General features: G+C 45.6%; 1 long non-coding RNA gene across 1 annotated transcript in view; it reads right to left on the bottom strand.

Moving 5' to 3' along the window:
* Positions 1 to 13,596: 13,596 nt before the first annotated feature.
* The window catches only part of LOC115080856, a 52,445-nt gene continuing 44,623 nt past the window's right edge, over positions 13,597 to 21,418 (bottom strand). The window contains exons 2-3 of the long non-coding RNA XR_003853686.1: positions 15,712 to 15,846; positions 13,597 to 13,704 (exon numbers count right to left, since the gene is read on the bottom strand). This is a non-coding gene — a long non-coding RNA (uncharacterized LOC115080856). The remainder of the gene's footprint in view (positions 13,705 to 15,711; positions 15,847 to 21,418) is intronic.

Below are 21,418 nucleotides of genomic sequence, written 5' to 3'. Positions count from 1 at the left end.
TTCTCTCACACACTCCCTCTGTCTAACAATCACAGGCTCCCTCTCTCTCACAGATACAGTGTGTGTGTGTGTGTGTGTGTGTGTGTGTGTGTGTGTGCCTGTGAGAGTCTATATGTGACATGGGCTCTTGCAGGCACACAAACACACAGGCTCTCACACAGGCACACACATACACACACATACAGACACATAGGCTCTCACACATGCACAAACACATAGGCTCTCTGGCAGACATAGGCTCTGTGACTCACACGCATACACAGTTGGCCTCCTGTTGTCTTCGGGCTGTGGTGGGATGAACCCCACCATGGCCCCACAGGTGTTCCTGATTTGGGAGGGGGTGGGGAGCGCAGAAGCTGTTCGCGCAACAGTGACTGCAAAGTGTCAGGGGTATATGTGCCCCGTCCAGGTTTACAGTACCCTTCCAGTAATCTGCCCAAATCCCTTATTGTTGGTTTAAAGAACACTGGAATTCGCCCCGAGCACAGTATTTTGAGTCACAGCCTCGTTAATGATGCACAGATAGGAAGAGAGACAGTGTTGCAGCCAGTTTTCAAGATACCATTAAAAAAAAAATACTCCTCCAAACCCACATCATGCTGTACTGTTCTTTCTTCCACAAAGCTGAGCCCGAATACAGTTTTAACAGAACATACATGCAAGGTGAACTGATGTTCCACTCCAGAGTCTGGACCCTAATTGAGTTGCGTACTTTATTTGAACATGGAATCCCACCACCTCTGCCCGCCCTGAAGCCAAAGCACTAGGTCACCGCCAGGCATTTATTTATTTATTTAGCATTTTTCTATACCGACTTTCCAATAACAAAATTATTGATCAATTCGGTTTACATTTTAAACAATAACAACAATGACAAGTAAATGTCTTACAATGAACAGGTCGAATTAACTTGGATTAAGATATAAGGGGGTAATAATATAATTAACATGAGCGGTGCCTAATATAGGCTAGAGGCTGGGTTTTAATGATAGACTGCCAAAGATGATAGACTGCCAAAGATCATGTGATTTCTAGAGAAGATCTATATAGTTCTCTAGCGTGTTACCACTGAGGGGATATTGGCAGGGATATTTCGCAGGTTGATGTTATGGGAAAGCTTGGCATATATACGATCCAATGAAGCCACGTCCCACCATCACCCATTTTGTGCCCTCCTGCTTCCATGGCATTGGCATCTGGTGTCTCTTTCTCATTAGCTCTTGTGGGCTAATGGCCGGCGCCATCTTTAAAGATGGCACCGGCCATCCAGTGCTCCTACCATGTGACAGGGGCCGGCCAATGGCACGGATACAATGTCACATGGTAAGGGCAAAGGGCCATCGGCGCCATTTTTATTAGTGGCAGCCGACGGCCTGAGAGCGGGAGATCGCTCCCGGCGCCCCCACTGGACCACCAGGTAATTTTAAAACGTTTTTGGGGGGGTTGGGAGGGTGGGGGAGGCTAAGGGGTCAGTTTTAAAGGGTCGGGGTGGGTTTTGTTTTATCGGGCCATCGGCACCATTTTTATTAGTGGCAGCCGACGGCCTGAGAGCGGGCGATCGGTCCCGGGGCTTCCACTGGACCACCAGGTGATTTTAAAACGTTTTGGGGGGTTTGGGAGGGTGGGGGAGGCTAAGGGGTCAGTTTTAAAGGGTCGGGGTGGGTTTAGGGGTTGTTTTGGTGTGCCGGTTTTCCCGCCCTCCCCCCAAATAACTCCCGTTAGTGGACACAAACCCGATTAATGATTTTTCACGATAAATCAGGGGAATTTCTATTGTATCGCACTCTTTAATGATTTTTGACGATTTAAAAAATATCGGACGATATTTTAAATCATCAAAAAACGATTCACATCCCTAGTGCACACCATATAGGTGTGCATTTGATAACTGGAGAACACTGGAGTCTAAGGATGTTTATTTGTCAGAACTTAATGAGCAAATTGTCACTTTTTAAAATTCTTTAGAGGACAATAATTAAACCCCATAAGGTGCTTTCAGGGCTTTGGAAATTCAGGCAACCCCAGGAAGGAATGATTGGTGAAAGGGGATAAACTAAACTGTAATCTTAAGGAAATATTTCTTTATAGAAAGGATCATGGACACCTGGAACATCCTCCCTGTTGAAGTGATGAAAACAAGGACTGTATTAGAATTAAGAAATCATGAGAACAGCAAGGATCTCTGAGGGAGATGAAGGAACTATAAAGCTGAGCAGAAAATGCATATGGACAGACTGGATGGGCAGCATGGTCTTTATCTGCCATCATGTTTTATATTCCTGTGTTTCAAAGTAGCTCTTAAATATCTCTCCTGACAGGTATAAGTGGAGTTTTGAGGAGGTTGATCAGGCGAAGGCTATTCCCCCTACTGTATTTCTGCTTCTCCACTTTAGCTGATAGGACAATATTATAACATGCAAGACAGGAAGTTTGAGCCTTAATAGTTCCCTCTTGTTGCCTCAAAGCTTCACAAGCTTTATTTTTGTCCCTGGCAGATTGTTTCTGACAGGCAACTTTAGATTCTGTTCCCTTAAATAAAAGCTCTAAATCTTACATCCATTCTACCAGCAAGTTTTCTAATTTTACACTGGCCTGCTAAATGGTTTCCAGTTTAACTTTCTGCAGTGTAAATCAAAACATTGGAACATACTGTAAGTAGAGGAAAAAATATTTGTTTGGGTTTTTTTTAAATTCCTTTAACTGCATTAATGGCCAGAGGGGTGTGATGGACCTTAAAGGGGGCCCAGGAATGTTGCAGCAGATCGGAGGCTGCATCAAAAGCAGCCTATTGTTCAGGGAGGGAGGTTTTGCTGTCAGGAAAACAGCTGAGATGGCTCAGCTTCATTCAGACAAAAGCAGGAGGATTGTGCAATCACTTGGCAGGGCCACAAAAACAGAGAATGCAGAAGGAGCATTTGTACTTATTCCTGCTGCTGCTGCTCTTTCATGTGGAGGTGGGATGGGATGGGGGAACTGCAGACTGTCAGCAAGTCCACTAGAGCTAGGCTACTGCATGTGGAGCCAGTGCAACCCTTAAAGGGGCCCGGTAGGAAATGTCAGCAAGCACAGTTGGTTCCTCTCTGGGTGTTGCATGGGAGGATTATTACTTCTATGACAAAACCTTGAAAAAAGAAAATAAGTTCATGTGAAAAAAAGGTAAAAGCCCTCAAAGAGAGCTCTTTGCGGAGGAACACAAAGAGAAAGGCAGAGTGAAATGGAGATGCAGGAAGGTGGCTTTTGGGATCCTGAGCCAAAGCAGAAATGCTGCTACCACCAAGATTGAAGTGAGAGAGACTAGAGAGAGAGAGAACTCATTGCTGAGAACCAGTGAGAGGGAGTTTGTGGGAGAACTTGGTGAGTGCTGTTTAGTGTTGAAAAGGAAAATGATAGACTGAATATGAGAAATCCCCAGGAAATCTGCTGAAAATCTGTGGGGAAAAAGGGAAAGAGAAAGTGAACAGTCCAAACTGCATTTAGGTGAAGGAAAACTGACTTACAGTTGAAATCGCAAGACATCCTAAACACTATGGGGTGCATTTTTAAAGCGCTGCTCGCGTTAAAAGGCCCATATACGCAAGTATACGGGGTGTGCGTGAGAATTAGTATTTTAAAAGCCATAAATTATGTGCATAGCTGAGGATGGAAACAGATATCAGACTTTTTAAAAAAGGAGTCAAAACCTGGCTTTTTAACCAAGCCTTTAACAACAAGGATTGATTTCTTTTATTTATAATTTTTAGTGATATGCTTTTAATGTTACATTTTGTATTTTAAGATGTGTTTTGATCTATAGTTTTATTTGTATTTTTAAGATGTACTTGGATCTATTGTTATTGTATTTTAGCTTATGTTGAGACAGATTTTATATTTTAGATGAACCGTTTTAAACATTACCCTTCCTTTATACGCAAATGTAGTAACTAACATTTGATTTATGTTGTAAACCGACGTGATAAGTATCAACATGAATGCCGGTATACAAAAATCACAAAATAAAATAAATAAATATATACACATGCGTGAGTAAAAATAAAAGGGGGTGGGGTCTAAAATTACTTGTGTAAATCTGTATTTTAAATCTGGCGGCTGCAGTGAGCAGCAGCTGTGAGCTGCACATGCTTACTTCTGCTCTTGACGCACTTTATCGCCTGGAGCAGGCGTTAATAGCTGAGCGCATTGAAAAGAAGTACAGAAAAGCAGAAACAACTGCTTTTTTGTACTTCTTTTAAAAGTTAAAAAAAAAAAAACTCAGATGGCCGCATTGAAGACCGACACTGATATGATCGGCTGCGGTTTTCATAACAGGAGAACTGCAGTTATGAAAACCGACACTGAGTTTATCAGCATCAGTGTTCATAACAGTCAGACTGCCAGCGACCCCCTAATTATAATATAGCATGGCGACCCCCTTGCGGGCACCATGCACACATTAAGAAAGCAGGTGCTGACTTTTCAGCGCCCGCTTTCTGTGCTTTTTTTGCATCGTCCAATTTGAGAGTTGATAATGAGCCTTGGTATATGAATAAATCCCTCCATCCCTGAAAGAGAGAGAGAATCCTCAGTTCTTCTTCTTTGAGGTCTATGTTAGGTCCCTTTAAGGGGACTGCAGCTGGAGAGCTAAGCCAGCTCAGTATTATGTTGTCTGATTATGACATCATCACAGTAAAGGTTTTAAACCCTGCAACTGCTTTCTTTCTTGATCTTTGCAACAGACTTCCTCTGTTGCTCCTAGGCTGCGTTCCCTGTACTTCGGTGCCATGCCTCCAGCGTCTCCTGTGTCTTCATGCCTCCAGCGTCTTCATGTTTGTGTGACCGTCACTTCGTCTCTTCGCTATCGGCCACAGACCTTCTGCCTGGCCTACGCTATCTCTTCAAGAGATTGGTTCCTATCTTGCTGGGTGAACACTCTGAGTACCCACTCCTCGGGGGCTCTTCCGCATTCATAGGCTATCCGCTCCTCGGAGGGCCGTCCTGTTTGATTCTTCGGAACCAGGTCTTGTAAATCTTCTGCTCGCCTTCGCCACCTCCTGGAGACGAGTCACACTGAGGGGTTTCCTCGGCCGTCATCACCTCTCGCTCCAGCTCAAGGGTCCACATTTACAATAGTTTGCAAAGATCATGGACCCGGTGGACTTATCTGGTCTCCAAGGTATTCCGGGCTTGGCTCAACAAATTCGGCAGCAGCAACAGCAGCAGCAGCAGCAGCAACAACAGTGCCTAGAGACTTTGTATGCCACTGTAGAGCGCTTGGCAATTCGCCTGGATTCCACCTTTGGACCCGGGTCTGCCTCCTTGCCTCCAGCAGTTCCAGCAGTTCCGACTTCCATGACTCACATGCCTGCTCCACCTCAATTTGCTGGAAATCCAAGCAGTGCCGAGGATTCCTGAATCACTGCTTCATAAGGTTCTCCCTGCAGGAACAGCAGTTTCCGACAGATCGAGTGAAGACATATTTCATCCTCTCCTTACTGGATGGTAAAGCCCTGGCCTGGGCATCTCTGCTTTGGGAGCATGGAGATTCCATTTTGGGAGATTTACCTTGGTTTGTTCGGAGCTTTCGTCAAGTATTCGATGAACCATGCCACCAGTCTACTGCCACTTCTGAACTGCTTAACCTTCGCCAGGGTTCACGCACTCTGGCTGACTTTGCAGTAGAATTTCGCACCTTGGCATCCGAACTAGGGTGGCGTGAAGATAGCCTGCATGGCATCTTCCTGGAAGGCTTGTCCCCTTGAATAAAGGATGAGTTGGCCGCACGGGAGCTCCCGGATGACTTTGAGACACTCATTGAACTGGCAGGTTGGATCGATCGCCGATTACAGCAACGAGCTAAAGAAATTAATCCAGGTCGTCACTGGATTAATTTCCCTGGATCCAACTTTTTCTCGTCCAGTAGTTGCACCCACAACGTCTGGAGCTTCGCTGGAATGCCAGGAGGAGCCTATGCAGCTAGGTCATAGCCACCTGACAACCGAAGAGAAACAGCCACCTGACAACCGAAGAGAAACAGCGTCAACGGAGGTTTGGCTTATGCCTCTTCTGCGGAGGTAAAGGACTCCTGTTAGCCCAATGTCCTGAATGTCCGGGAAATGCCCGGGCCTAGGTGTCACAGGAGGGCTGACCCCAGGCTGTATCAATCCTGCTCCTCCATGCATGATTCCCATTACATTACAATTTTCTGGGGCTTTCTTTACGACACTCGCTCTTGTCGATTAAGGTTTTGGCGGAAACGTCATTCTATCTGAGCTAGTCCATCAATTGCAATTACCTGTGATACCCCATACACCGTGGATTTCCTCCATCCAAGGAGACCCTCTCCCAGGAAGGGTAAATTCCTGCACTGCCCCGGTAACACTGCAGACCGGGATTCTTCACCAAGAGGAAGTGTCTTTCTTGATTCTCGAGAGGTCCATTCATCCTGTGGTATTAGGGCTTCCTTGGTTACAAAAGCATTCAACCACCATTGACTGGAGAACCCTGCAAATTACAGCCTGGGGAAAAGACTGTTTTTCCACCTGCCTTTGACTAAGACCACAACCACAGTTGGTGCTGGCCAGCACCTCCCTATCGTTACCGCCTCAGTATAGTAGCTTCGCCGATGTGTTCTCCAAGAAGGAGGCAGAGACCCTTCTGGAGCATCGATCCTTCGACTGTGCCATCGACTTATTACCCGGTACAGTTCCGCCCCGTGGATGGGTATATCCTTTGTCCCTGCCTGAGATGCAGGCGATGTCCAAATACATAAAAGAGAATCTCAACCGGGGTTTTATTCGCCCCTCTTCCTCTCCAGCAGGGGCAGGCTTTTTCTTTGTAGCCAAGAAGGACGGTTCATTAAAACCCTGTATTGATTTCAGAGGGCTCAATGCAATCACTCGAAAGGATCGTTATCCGCTTCCCCTGATTCCTGAATTACTGGACAGTCTCCATGGAGCCAAGGTCTTTACCAAATTGGACCTCCGAAGGGCTTACAATCTTGTCTGAATAAAACCGGGAGATGAGTGGAAGATGGCGTTTAATACGTGGGACGGCCATTACAAATATCTTGCAATGCCCTTTGGACTATGCAATGCACCTGCAGTGTTTCAAAATTTAATGAATGAGATATTCCTGGACATGTTACACAAGGGGGTGATCATCTACCTTGATGACATTCTAATTTATTCCAAAGACTTGAAGACTCATCGCATGGACATTCGTCAGGTTCTCCAACGTCTAAGAGAACATTGACTATTTGCTAAACTGAAAAAATGCCTCTTTGAATGGGAGTCCTTGCCATTTTTGGGGTTCATTGTATCTACCGCAGGGTTTTGTATAGACCCAGACAAGTTAACCAGCATTCAAGAGTGGCCCCAGCCGGTGGGACTCTGTGCATTGCAAAGGTTTCTTGGCTTTGCCAATTTCTATAGAAATTTCATCCCTCACTATTCATGCATAGTTGCACCCCTAACGGCATTAACCAAGAAGGGGGCCAATTCTAAACAGTGGCCGGAGGTAGCCATCCAAGCTTTCCACGAATTGAAGGAGGCATTCCTACAACAACCATGTCTTCATCACCCCGATCCAGCTCGTCCATTCATCGTAGAGGTAGATGCTTCAGACCTTGCTGTAGGAGCGGTACAGCCAATGCTCCCTCAATGGACTCTCCTGCCCTGCTCTTTCTTCTCCCGCAAGTTTTCCTCCGCTGAGAAAAACTATGGAATTGGAGACAAGGAGTTGTTAGCCATAAAGATGGCTTTCGAAGAATGGAGACAATGGCTTGAGGGGGGCACATCAGTAGGGCTCAATGACTAAATCCGCACCAGGCCTGATGGTCGCTCTTCTTCAGTCGATTCGACTTTGTACTACGCTACCATCCTGCGGATAAGAATATACGGGCGGACGCACTTTCCAGGCTATATGAGGCTGAAGATATACCAGAAACTATCCATTACATCTTGAATCCTGCCAAAATCCAATTAGCGAGTACCAATACGATACCACAGGGGAAAACGGTGGTTTCCCTTCATCAATAACCTAAAGTATTGGCATGGGCGCACGACTCCCTTACTGCTGGTCACCCGGGCAGAGCCTGAACCTTGAAGCTCCTATCCCGATATTATTGGTGGCCCCGGATGGCTCAAGATGTACGAGTCTATGTGGATTCGTGCCTAACGTGTGCACAGCAAAAGCCTTTTTCTGGTCAGCCATGGGGTTTACTCCAGCCTCTCCCAGTTCCTCGGCAGCCCTGGACGCACATCTCTTCGGATTTTGTGGTCGATCTACATTTCTCCTCTGGTAGTCACATAATCTGGGTTGTTATCAACAGATTTTCCAAAATGGCGCACTTTATTCCCTTACCAAAATTACCTTCAGCTCCAGAGTTGGCACAACTCTTTATGACACACATATTTCTATTGCATGGTCTTCCCTTACATATCGCCTTTGATCGTGGTCCCCAGTTTACGGCCAAGTTCTGGCAGGCCCTCTGCAAGAAGTTTGGAGTGCAATTAGATTTTACCACGGCCTTCCACCCACAGGGTAATGGGCAAGCCGAGCAAATTAACTGGGAATTGAAGACCTTCCTTCATTCTTTTGTAGGAAGTCGCCAAGATGATTGGTCTTCCTTCTTGCCTTGGGCAGAGTTTTCCCACAACTCCTCCATTCATTCTGCTACAGGGTCATCTCCATTTCAGGTGGTTTATGGAAAGCATCCGAAACCTCCACTTCCACTACCTCTGTTGGTGCCCTCTCCTGCAATCCAACTTATGGCTGAACAGATGCATAAACTTTGGGAGACCATCAATGCCAACTTGATTAAAGCTGCTGCTACCGCCAAGTGCACATCTGATAAACATCTATGGCCAGCTCCTCTCTTTAACTCAGGAGACCGGGTTTGGCTCAGCACCCATCACATCCACCTTCGAGTTCCATCTATGTGGCTAGCACCAAATTACATTGGTCCTTTTTCGATTTCTGAACGCTTGGGTCCAGTGACCTATCACCTAAGTTTACCCTCTAGCCTCCGAATACACAATTCCTTCCACGTATCTTTGTTAACTCGGTTGGTGTTGTCGTCTTACCATACTGCATCATCTAACCCTCCAGAAATAGCTTCAGATGATGACCCAATCTACCAAGTCCGGGAGGTCCTGGATATCCGACGACATCATAGATGTTGGGAGTATCTAATTGCCTGGGAGGGATTCGGTGATGAGGAGAATTCGTGGGAACCCTCCTCGAACATCTTGGACAAATCCTTGCTTCAACACTTCCATCGTACACCCCCGGACAAGCCTGGCCCTTCTAATCGGGGGTGTAAGAGGGGGGGTACTATTAGGTCCCTTTAAGGGGACTGCAGCTGGAAAGCTAAGCCAGCTCTGGATTATGATGTCTGATTATGACATCACCACAGTAGAGATTTTAAACCCTGCAGCTGCTTTCTTTCTTGGTCTTTGCAACAGACTTCCTCTGTTGCTCCTAGGCTGCGTTCCCTGTACTTCGGTGCTGTGCCTCCAGTGTCTCCTGTGTTATTGTCCCTCCAGCGTCTCCTGTGTCTTCATGCCTCTAGTGTCTCCATGTTCCTGTGACCGTCACTTTGTCTCTTCGCTATTTGCCACAGACTTTCTGCCTGGACTACGCTGTCTCTTCAAGAGATTGGTTCCTATCTTGCTGGGTGAACGCTCCGAATACCCGATCCTCAGGGGCTCTTCTATGTTCATAGGCTATCCGATCCTCGGAGGGCCATCCTGCTTGATTCTTCGGAACCAAGTCTTGTAAATCTTCTGCTCGCCTTCACCACCTCCCGGAGACGAGTCACACTGAGGGGTTTCCTCGGCGGTCAACACCTCTCGCTGTGGCTCAAAGGTCCACATTTACAATAGTCTAAGCCAGATACACACATTTTATAAGGTATTTTGTTATAGCTAGTTCACCACAGATTCATTAAGGTATTACAGAGAGGTGAGAGAACACTTTGACACAAGGCTGCAGAATATTTTGTTTAGGTGTCAGTGTAGCCAGTTTTCTTTTTCTGATCTTTACAGTCAGGGAGACAGGTTCTGAATGAGAGTCAAGTAGGGATGTGAATCGTTTTCCATATCGTCTTAACGATAGAAATCGTGTGGCAGGGCAAGAAAATCGTCTTAGGCACGATTTTTTAGTTAAAAAATCGTTAAAAATCGTTTTTTCCGATTAGTGCGCACTAACTCGAGTTAGTGCGCACTAACGGGAGTTAGTGCGCACTAACTGGGAGTTAGTGCGCACTAACTGAAAATGATACAATTTGACACTTTTCAGGTCAGTTAAGGTCAGTTTAGGAATGAATATGTATTCCTATTGGCTGCCCTCTTATTTATTCATGTTACCAAGTTTCCTACTGACAGTATATGGGGGATGGGAAATGGAAACAGTTGGTAGCTTGACAAAACAAGTAATGTGATCAGTCAATGTGACTAGAACTTGTGCCCTAACCCTGATACCAGGGGTATTGTGATCTTCCTGCACACAGTGCCCTATCCCTATTAATACCAGGAGTGTTGTGATCTTCCTGCACACAGTGCCCTATCCCTAATACCAGGGGTGTTGTGATCTTCCTGCACACAGTGCCCTATTCCTGATACTGGGGGGTGTTGTGATCTTCCTGCACACAGTGCCCTATTCCTGATACCGGGGGTGTTGTGATCTTCTTGCACACATCCCGATATCAGGGATAGGGCACTGCCTGCAGGAAGATCACAACACTCCTGGTATTAATAGGGATAGGGCACTGCATGCAGGAAGATCACAACACCCCTGGTATCAGGGATAGGGCACTGTGTGCAGGAAGATCACAATACCCCGGAGGAGTGAGGGTCAGGCAGCTCCCCCCTGTCTGTGAAGCCAGCCTCTCACTAGTAATGCAGGGAGGGAGCTGTCTCAGACTTCACCATCCTCCCCCCCCCCCCTTACCCACACACCATTCACTAGCTGGGACATGGGGGAAGTCAGGAGTGAGGGTCAGGCAGCTCCCCCCTGTCTGTGAAGCCAGCCTCTCACTAGTAATACAGGGAGGGAGCTGTCTCAGACTTCACCATCCACCCCCCCCCCCTCACCCACACACCATTCACTAGCTGGGACATGGGGGAAGTCAGGAGTGAGGGACATGCAGCTCCCCCCTGTCTGTGAAGCCAGCCTCTCACTAGTAATGCAGGGAGGGAGCTGTCTCAGACTTCATCATCCTCCCCCCCCCCTCACCCACACACCATTCACTAGCTGGGACATGGGGGAAGTCAGGAGTGAGGGTCAGGCAGCTCCCCCCTGTCTGTGAAGCCAGCCTCTCACTAGTAATGCAGGGAGGGAGCTGTCTCAGACTTCACCATCCTCCCCCCCCCCCTCACCCACACACCATTCACTAGCTGGGACATGGGGGAAGTCAGGAGTGAGGGTCAGGCAGCCCCCCCCTGTCTGCGAAGCCAGCCTCTCACTAGTAATGCAGGGAGGGAGCTGTCTCAGACTTCACCATCCTCCCCCCCCCCTCACCCACACACCATTCACTAGCTGGGACATGGGGGAAGTCAGGATTGAGGGTCAGGCAGCTCCCCCCTGTCTGTGAAGCCAGCCTCTCACTAGTAATGCAGGGAGGGAGCCGTCTCAGACTTCACCATCCACCCCCCCCCCCTCACCCACACACCATTCACTAGCTGGGACATGGGGGAAGTCAGGAGTGAGGGACAGGCAGCTCCCCCCTGTCTGTGAAGCCAGCCTCTCACTAGTAATGCAGGGAGGGAGCTGTCTCAGACTTCACCATCCTCCCCCCCCCCTCACCCACACACCATTCACTAGCTGGGACATGGGGGAAGTCAGGAGTGAGGGTCAGGCAGCTCCCCCCTGTCTGTGAAGCCAGCCTCTCACTAGTAATGCAGGGAGGGAGCTGTCTCAGACTTCACCATCCTCCCCCCCCCCCTCACCCACACACCATTCACTAGCTGGGACATGGGGGAAGTCAGGAGTGAGGGTCAGGCAGCTCCCCCCTGTCTGCGAAGCCAGCCTCTCACTAGTAATGCAGGGAGGGAGCTGTCTCAGACTTCACCATCCTCCCCCCCCCTCACCCACACACCATTCACTAGCTGGGACATGGGGGAAGTCAGGAGTGAGGGTCAGGCAGCTCCCCCCTGTCTGTGAAGCCAGCCTCTCACTAGTAATGCAGGGAGGGAGCTGTCTCAGACTGGTATCAGGGTTAGGGCACTGTGTGCAGGAAGATCACAACACTCCTGGTATTAATAGGGATAGGGCACTGTAAGAGATGACTGTAGTAGATTGAATAAAGATCTGATGTTTCTGCTCTCCTCACACCAAACAAAAACAACACACAAGCAGAGAAGCCCTTCTTACAAAGCTGAGCTAGTGAGTTAAGTAGGAGGAAAAGTAAACATACTGGTGCCAGTGTGGCTACTTAAAAAATACACTTACCAACAATCAATTACATATATTTGAACTGTGTACAGTTCAAGCCAGGACCACCTTTCTAAAATGCACAGTGATTGGCAAATTCAACATGCACTAGCATTTCAGGTGCCTGCTAACAAAAATAATAAACAAACAAGTTCTAGTCACGTGAGTGCTGATCATTACATTACTTTTTTTGTCAAGCTTCCAACTGTTTCCATTTCACATCCCCCCAACCATATTGGTAACATCAATAGATAAGAGCACAGCCAGCCAATAGGAATACATACATACATATTCATTCCTAAGTGACCTTTACTGACCTGGGAAGTGTGAACACTTTGTTTCATTTTCTGTTGGTGTTCGTTAGTTTCCAGTTCCATTTCCCATCCCCCCAACCATCACCTCAGTGGTAACCTTGGTAATATCAATAGATAAGAGGGCAGCCAGCCAATAGGAACACATATTCATTCCTAACTGACCTTCAGTGACCTGGAAAGTGTTTATTTGTATCATTTTCAGTTAGTGCGCACTAAATCGAGTTAGTGCGCACTAACGGGGAGTTAGTGCGCACTAACTCGAGTTAGTGCGCACTAACGGGGAGTTAGTGCGCACTAACTCGAGTTAGTGCGCACTAACACGATTTAACGATTTTTAACGATAAATCGTTAGAATTTCTATTGTATCGTGTTCTATAACGATTTAAGACGATATAAACATTATCGGACGATAATTTTAATCGTTGAAAAACGATTCACATCCCTAGAGTCAAGACGTCTGAGAAAGGCTCCCATGGGGGAGCAGCACTTCATGACAGATTCTACACTGTGCAACACATGCCAGCCTGCAGCTGGATATTTAGGGAAAGAAACTATGAGCACACATCCTTCACACATGCCACGCACACAACAGAAAATGTGGATCAGAATTCAATCTAACGTCTAGTAAAAATAATAGAGCTTTGACCAAACTGATCAGTTTACATCAGGTACATTTTGATTTTTAAATTTAAAGGCATTTATTTAATCTCATATACTTCCACGAATCCTGAAAGACATAATGAGATAAAAAGATTTCAGGAAAATAATTGTGATCACAGTTAGGAATGTGACTAGCATACAACCACATGGGGAAAGCTATTAAATGTGGGATTCTGATCTGATACTGATGAGTGATGTCCGTGTACCTATATAAAAAAAAAAAAAGCAATTGTCCTTTCATCACTAAAGAGAAATGAGAATTAAAGCATGCCAAGGACCTTTCTGTGGTGTTGTCTTCTTCTTCCATGTGCCATACAGATAACTGGAAAAAAAAAAAGGAAAAGCTGATTGTGGTATTGATAAGTAGTGGTTTAAATTAACTGTGTTCCGCTGCTGAGTCTGAAACTTTAGTGCCGGTGGAGGTAACTCCAGTCCTGGAGTACCACAAACGAGACTGGTTTTCAGGATATCTGTAATGAGTATGCATGAGGAATATTTGCATGCACTGCCTCCATTGGGGCATTCCAGGTTTTGGTTGCCTTTCCCTAATTTAGTGAGTTCTCTTTATTTGAAATAATTCATTACTGTAAATTCTCATATTTGCTTCTTCTAATGTCATTTGGGACAACATTCTAACAGGAACAATAAATAAAATGAGAGTTGTTTCTTAAATGGTTTTATTATTACCAAAACATTGCTACACTTTTATGTCTGTTTATAACTGCATCTATTGTATGTTTAGTACATATTATCTCGTTCTCTGTTCCGGTTATCACCCCACTGTTTATTGTAAACCGGCTTGATGTGATATTTTCACGAATGCCGGTATAGAAAAAAAATCTAAATAAATAAATAAATAAATAAATAAATAATGTCTGATACGAATCACTTACAGCTATGATACAATTGTTTGTTTTCCTTTCTGTTCTAGGCCCTTCAGCTCTGAGCGAAACAATGACAGAACAGGATTTGCTCAAATTTCCAAGTAACCTTAGGAAGGCGTAGGATTGTGGGGATTGTGCTAGGGGTTCCCCTGTGGAAAGGCATCAGGATCCCCTGTAATTTTCATTTATTTACAACATTTCTAGACCATTTTCCTAGCCAAACAGTTTCGCAAGGTAGAGTAAAAAAATATATATATATATTAAACATATAAGGCCAGTATTCAAAATAATACCAATACATTTAGACCAACATAAGAAATCAAAAAACAGAACTTAACATAAAAACATGAGCTTATCAGCTATAACCTCAATCAAAATCTCATTGTGCCACCATGTAGTACAAAGCTAAGGGAAAGATCAGGGAGGATGTGTGAGCGCTTGCTCAGCTCCAGACAGTTCACATACCCATTTTGTATTTCTTCCATGCTGGAGAGATCTCATTTCTGTAGATTAATTTTATTAATTTTATTTATTTATTTATTTATTTATTTATTTATTTAAGGCTTTTCTATACCGACTTTCTTGATACAGATCAAATCAACTCTGTTTACATTGAACAAAGTAGAACTATAACCAACCATATAACAAGTGACAATTTGAAAGGAGCATGAAAGTTACATTCTAACAAGGTAGCCTTAACTGGGAGAGGGAAAAAAAGAGGTGTGACTTAGATGTGACTAAGGTGGCTTCTCTGCTAGCAAACCAATGTAAAGGTTGTTTATTCAGAATTTCTCAGCTACTCAGGGCCTCTTACTTGCCTGTTGTTAAACTCTGGATACAATAAAATGTATTTGCCCAAGCAAATATTGCTTGCCATTTTGTTAAGTCTTGAGTAAGGGTAAATCAAGCCTTAAGAGATGGTTGCACTAAGCTGTAAATGTTTTGCAGATGAAAGCTTATGTATGTAAAAATGTTCAAAACCACCTGAAATGCATAAAAATGCTGAAGCTTTGGGCGTTTGTTTGTTATTATACATGTAGGGCCTGTTTGCATACAAATTTGCAAATTACTCCCTTCACAAGTAGTAAACATTTGCAAATAATGCACAAGGCTTGAGAGTTTTCTACTGTTAATGCAAAGCAGCTCATTAACTCAGAATCAAATGAAAACCAGCACGCAGAGACATCTTTGCAGGTTGTTTTTTTTGCAAAACAGAAATACCACAATGAAGTATAATTATCTTTTTTCAGTCATTCCAAGACCTCAGCTTTGCATGCAAGCTTTCTACCCAACTTATTTGCATGTATCTACTAAGAAGGCTACTAATTGTGAGAAATACCATGGATTAGTAGTACATTGGTCTCAAAGCAGCTAATGTAATAAAGCCTGCACCAAATCTGGCACAAAAGTTTAGAGTCAATTTTTAATACTCATCCCAGAGATACCTTTCCACAGCAACGATACCCGGTGCGCCGCCATGCCAAGGTGTTCTCCTTCTGGCCATTCGAGGGCCCTCCTATGTGCTCATAGCACATAATAGTGCCCCATAATCCATGCAACGTGCATTCGCGGTCCCTGATCTGTCGACAGATAAAAGGCAGGTAGAATGAGTTATGCTATATACAGTTGGTAAAATACTCGAGCGGTCTTACGTAACAGCTAAACCTTCCCGAGTGCCATCTGCCTATAGCCATTATCTCCTTGTCCTTCAATCCTAAGCTTGCCGCCATGGTTGCGGCCTCTATACGGAAGGAGTGAGACGAGTAACCCGCTACTCTGACTCCAGCTGACTGCAGAGCCTTGTGGAGAACCCGAATAAACTGGTATCAGGTTAGTGAGCCACCCCCCACATGTACCAACAATTGGCCTCCACCTGACAGGAGATGAATTAAGTAGATCTTGGTACATCGCACTGGGCAAGTGGCCTCCCCTGCCCATTCACGGAGGATGATATTGGAACCAAAGCCCAATTGGTCGGTCTTTGACCTGCGGATGCATATGGTAAGTTTTTTTATATTCGAGTACCGTGTCTTCCCTCTCTAAACATGCGGAGGAAGGCCAATTTGCAGAGTGCGTGGTAAGCTCGTTAACGCACAGGGCCGTATAAAAAGACAGGGAAAATGCGCATTTAAATAAATTACACTCAAAGGTATCCGAGCAGATGACTTCCAAGAACCCAAAGATCTGTCTCAGAATGTCCAAAGTTATGGGCCTCCTAGTATCTTTTGTGTTAGCCACCTCCCTATGCCAACCCAACCTACTCTTTTTATCTGGAATAGTGAGGCGCAGCTGGGGAATCCTAATATTCTAGAAAAGAATGAAAGGCCAGCTAGGCGGCTTGCTACAGCCGCCTAGCAATGTAATATGTAACTCAATAGGGAGGTCACCAGGATTGGCCACATGTCGATGTCGTCAGAGTCAATTCCCAGGGAGCTGTGGAAGTCTAGCAATGCTTGTCTATAACTCTGACGTGTATTTTCGGATAAGGATCCCAACATTAAGTCCCAAAATTCGTGGGGCCAAACTGCCAGACCTCTTCGAGTATGGGGGTAGGTGGATGATCTGCTGTTAGGGTGTGGCATCAGAGCGCTGTCAACTGGAATCGGGAAAGAGAATCTGCATTGTAATTATGTACACCGGGGATGTGCGCAGCGCGGCAGGTAATATTAAAACACAGGCAGGTGAGAACTAATTGCCTTATGAGTGCGTTGGACTCAAAAGTGCAAGCGGACAAGGCATTAATAACTTGAATGACAGCCAAATTGTCTGATCTAAAAACAATATGAGACCTGCCTAATGACTGTCCCCAGATCTTGAGTGCGACTATGATTGGAAACAACTCAAGGAAGGTTAGGTCCTTGGTGATTTTGTGTTGTGACCAATGGTGCGGCCAGCGTTCACTGCACAAAGCCCCTTGGAATCAGATGCCGAAGCCAATGCCTCCTGCTGCATCCGTAAATAGCTCTAGCTCACTATTCTGTCTAGGTGGATCCTGCCAAAACGTGACACTGTTAAAATCTTTCAAGAATATTTCCCAAACAATTAAATCCTTCTTTATTGCGTTAGTAACTCGTATGCGATGCTGTTTCTTGCGCACACCAGCGGTTGCCAAGGAAAGCCTACGGAGGAAGGCTCCCGCCCATCGATATGACTCTGGATGCAAAACAGAGCAAACCAATAAGGGACTGAAATTGACGTAAGGTGGCCTTTTTTAAACAGTGCATTTCACTAATAACATCGCGTAGCTTGCCTACTTTATTCGTGGGGAGTCTAGAGATCTGCGCCTCCGTATCTAACTCTATCCTAGGAATGTAATTTTCCTAGCTGGCCCTTTGGTTTTCTCTTCTAATGGGACACCAAAGTGACTTGCGACCGCATTTGTTGTGACTAGCAAGCTGTTACAATCAGCAACATCTCTGTTGCGTTTGTGCTTCTTCTCGCCCTCGCTCCACCCTCTCTACCTTGGGAGCGATTCCCTTCAGCTCTGATGGACAGATGCAGCCACGGCTTCTCCCTGCCTCTTGGTCCCGGTGTCCCCGGGCTGGCTTGATGCTTCGGATCCGCCATGTTACTGATGACGTAAGGGCGCACGCGCATGCGCGCTCCAGACTTTGTACCAGCAAGGGCGCGGACCTCGGGGGCGTCCCCCCGTAGTGACGTCATCCATTTTCACTTTAAAAGGTCTTTGTTTGCTAACCTCTAACGAGTTAGCAAGGAACTCCACAGGACTTGCTTCGGCAGTCCACGATACTTGCAACAACGATCCGAGTCAGCGAGGGGAATCCTTCTCCACTGCTTGGCCTTTTCAAACTTACCAGGAGTACCCGCTCCACGGGGGCTCCGCTCTCTCTTCTTGATTTCAGATTGCCAAGACGGGATCCGGTACTCGCTCCTCGAGGGCCTACGTCCCTAAATACTCAGAAGACTCCTCATTGCCTGGAAGCGATCGCAGACGTGAAACAGAGAGTTCTATTGTAGATAAGAATCGGTACTCGCTCCATGAGGGCCTACATTCCTATAGCTCTGAAGACTCCCTTCCGTCCAAGATGTTATCGCAGGTACGGAGATCGAGAGTTATATTGGCAAGATTGCAGATAGGAACCGGTACTCGCTCCACGAGGGCCTATGTTCCTAGAATCCTTTACAGACTCTCTTCTACTCTAGAAGCCATATCATATACAGCTATTGTGAGTTCTTATTACAGACTATTTTTGGAACCAGTGCTCGCCTACGGCTCCTGTTCCTGAATGTACTGAAGACTCTCTGTGGCATAGAGACCATTGCAGACATCTACTATTGTGAGTGTACCATCTTGTATCCAGTATACCATGTCTACTCACTACTAGTCTCTCTCTACAGCTCAGCAACCTAGAGATTATATTCCAGTATCAGAAGGACATCAGCCCTGCCGGACACATCAACTCACTACTGCCACCACTGGTGGTCCAGCTTCCAGCCTGATCGGTCTGCGTTATTTAGCATTCCGGCATTGATTAGAGGGGTGAGACCCGAGACCACAGGTGGCACACAAGTGTTTGAATTTGCAGTTTGCCCATGTGCAGAGGTCAGCGTTGAACTGCCGGCACACGTCATGCCTCCCACTACATTGGAAAGTATACTTATCTTGAGCAGTGCCGGTAAGGGATCTATCCTGCCAAGTGGACTTGTGCAACGTCATTTCATCCAACCATAGGTCTAATAATCTATGTTTCCAAGAAATTGAGCGATCCTGCGCCATACCTTTCCTGAACCTGATGTCATAATTTAACCAGGCCCATCCGCCTCGCTTCTGGGCTTCATTATGGTGTCAATATATCTAATGAGAAAAGGGACTTCTCGGGCTAATGCTCTACAATGACGCTCATAAAAATGTGGAACGCCTTGATCCAATTGTGGATATTCTTGGCGATTTTGGGTCACTTATCTTTTACTTTGCCCGACCCCCCTTTTTCAGGCTCAGCGCCTAGTAGGAAAAATATGTTGATGAACTCGTGATTCCATATTTTATTTTTTGTTGGCAGAGGGACGCTGTGCGCCAAAAAAGTCACACCGTACAAGACTTCTTCCGCAACCGGGGGCGCTGTGACTTGGGACCCCGCAACCAGGAGGGCCGTGACTTGTGACTCCTGCAATCAAGAGCGCAGTGACTTCATAATGGGGGCGGGACCCAAGATGGCTGCTCGATAGAGTTGCACGATTTTGAGCTCCTGTGTTGCCTGAAAACTTTACTTGCTAAAGAATTATCTCTAATGGGAAGGAAGCGAAAACCACGAGGGGAATCTTACCCTGCAATTCCCTCATCGTCGATGCCAACTTCGGGGCCAATTGATGCCCACATCTTGTGCAGAGAGGTAAATACAGGAAATGCCAGCCGCTGGAGACTCGGGGAGGAGAAGTTGAGCTCCCCTCTCTCCCAGGCTCGATGTCACCTTTGAGCCCCATGACGAGGACACCGCCGGAGAATCCAGCAGGTGAGAGAGATACCCCAGTCCGAACAGGCACGCCAAACGACCAAAGAGCCAAAGGGTGTATCCTGGCAGAGAACAGAGGGGTTGAAACGCGCCGCCAGTAAACCCAAGTTTCATCGAGGGAGTAAACGACATGAACGCAGGTTATTCTTTGTTGGACAGAGCTGGGAGAATAAGAGCGGTCCCGGTTCAAAGTATTCCTGAGGTGGTAAGACCTTCTCATTTTTCAATGGAAACTTTATGGGAAACAATTATAGAGATGCGTGCTTCTATTATACAGCTTGTTCAGCCATTAACAGTAAAAATTGCTCAGTTTGAAGAGGAAGTGAAAGTGCTAAAACATGCTGCCGTGGAGTTGGAAAACCAAGGAGTGACTAATAGACAGAAGATATTGGAAATTAAGGCAACACAGGAAACGTTTATTAACGCTAGAAACAGCACTGCGAGGAAATTAGAAAACTTGGAGAATTTGAGTAAATATAGAAACCTGAGATTTATAAACTTTCCTCAGGTACCATTGATATCTCCAAGGGACTTGTTTAAACGTTATTTGTTGGAAATACTAAAAATAGAAGAGGCAGCAATGCCTCCTATTTCAAAGTTGTTTTATGCACCTAAAGTAAGAATACCTGAGGAGCAAATTCAAGGAAGAAGATCTGTAGACCCTGGACAAAATCAAATAATGGATATTTCTAATATTTTGGAAAGTTCAGACACTGACTTGGCTATACCAGCAACATTAATAGTCTGCTTAGCATTGGATCATGATAAAGATTGGCTTTTGCGGTTATGTTTATGATATAGAAACGAAGTATTTCTTGGTTATAATATCAGAGTTTTTCCAGATGTCTCTCGTGAGACACAAAAGAGGAGAAAAGCCTTTCTACTGTTAAAACCGCAAGTTTTGCTGATTGGGGGGTCATTCTTTTTGAAATTCCCTTGCAAATTGTAATACTTATATTTTTTATGATCCCCCACAGTTGACTCAATTTTTAATAGGGAAAACTGTTAGCCCAGCAAGTGCCAACATTGAATCAGCTTGTCCTTAATAAATGAATAACTCTTTGTATCTATCTAACCAATACGTTGAAATAAGATTATCTTAAATTTCTTTAAGTTGAGTAAATCCTGCCCCCCACTATTGGTAGACTTTACTGCAGTGTTGTGGAAGATGTTAGATTTCTATTTAAAGGTTTCAATTGTAATTGGATATATGTAACATCTCTGTATTTCATTTTTCAAGAGAAATTCTTGTAATAAGTTTTTTTGTTAAATTGCATAAAAAGAAAATTTAAAAAAAAGGAGCGCAGTGACTTGTGACCCCGCACCCAGGAACGCAGTGACTTGAGACCTCGCAACTGGGGCGGGAATGGATGTAATGGGGGACACTGGCAACGGGGCGATCGGGGGGAACGTGTCCACCCTTGGGAGAACTAGGTCAGGTAATGCGTCAGCATTGGGGGGCGCAGCGTCATCTGCTGATTCAGGGCAAGCAGAGGTCAGTTCCAGGTATCAGTCTGAGCATGGTAAGAGGCAAGCAGAGGTAAGTTCCAGGTATCAGTCTGAGCGTGGTAAGAGGCATCCAGAGGTAAGTTCCAGGTATTGGTCCAAGCATGGTCAGAGGCAAGCAGAGGTCAGTTCTAGGTATTGGTCCAAGCATGGTCAGAGACAAGCTGAGGTCAGT

The sequence above is a fragment of the Rhinatrema bivittatum genome, chromosome 1 (genome assembly GCF_901001135.1).
Source record: "Rhinatrema bivittatum chromosome 1, aRhiBiv1.1, whole genome shotgun sequence".
NCBI lineage: Eukaryota > Metazoa > Chordata > Amphibia > Gymnophiona > Rhinatrematidae > Rhinatrema > Rhinatrema bivittatum.
This window is presented reverse-complemented; position numbering and strand designations above follow the sequence as displayed.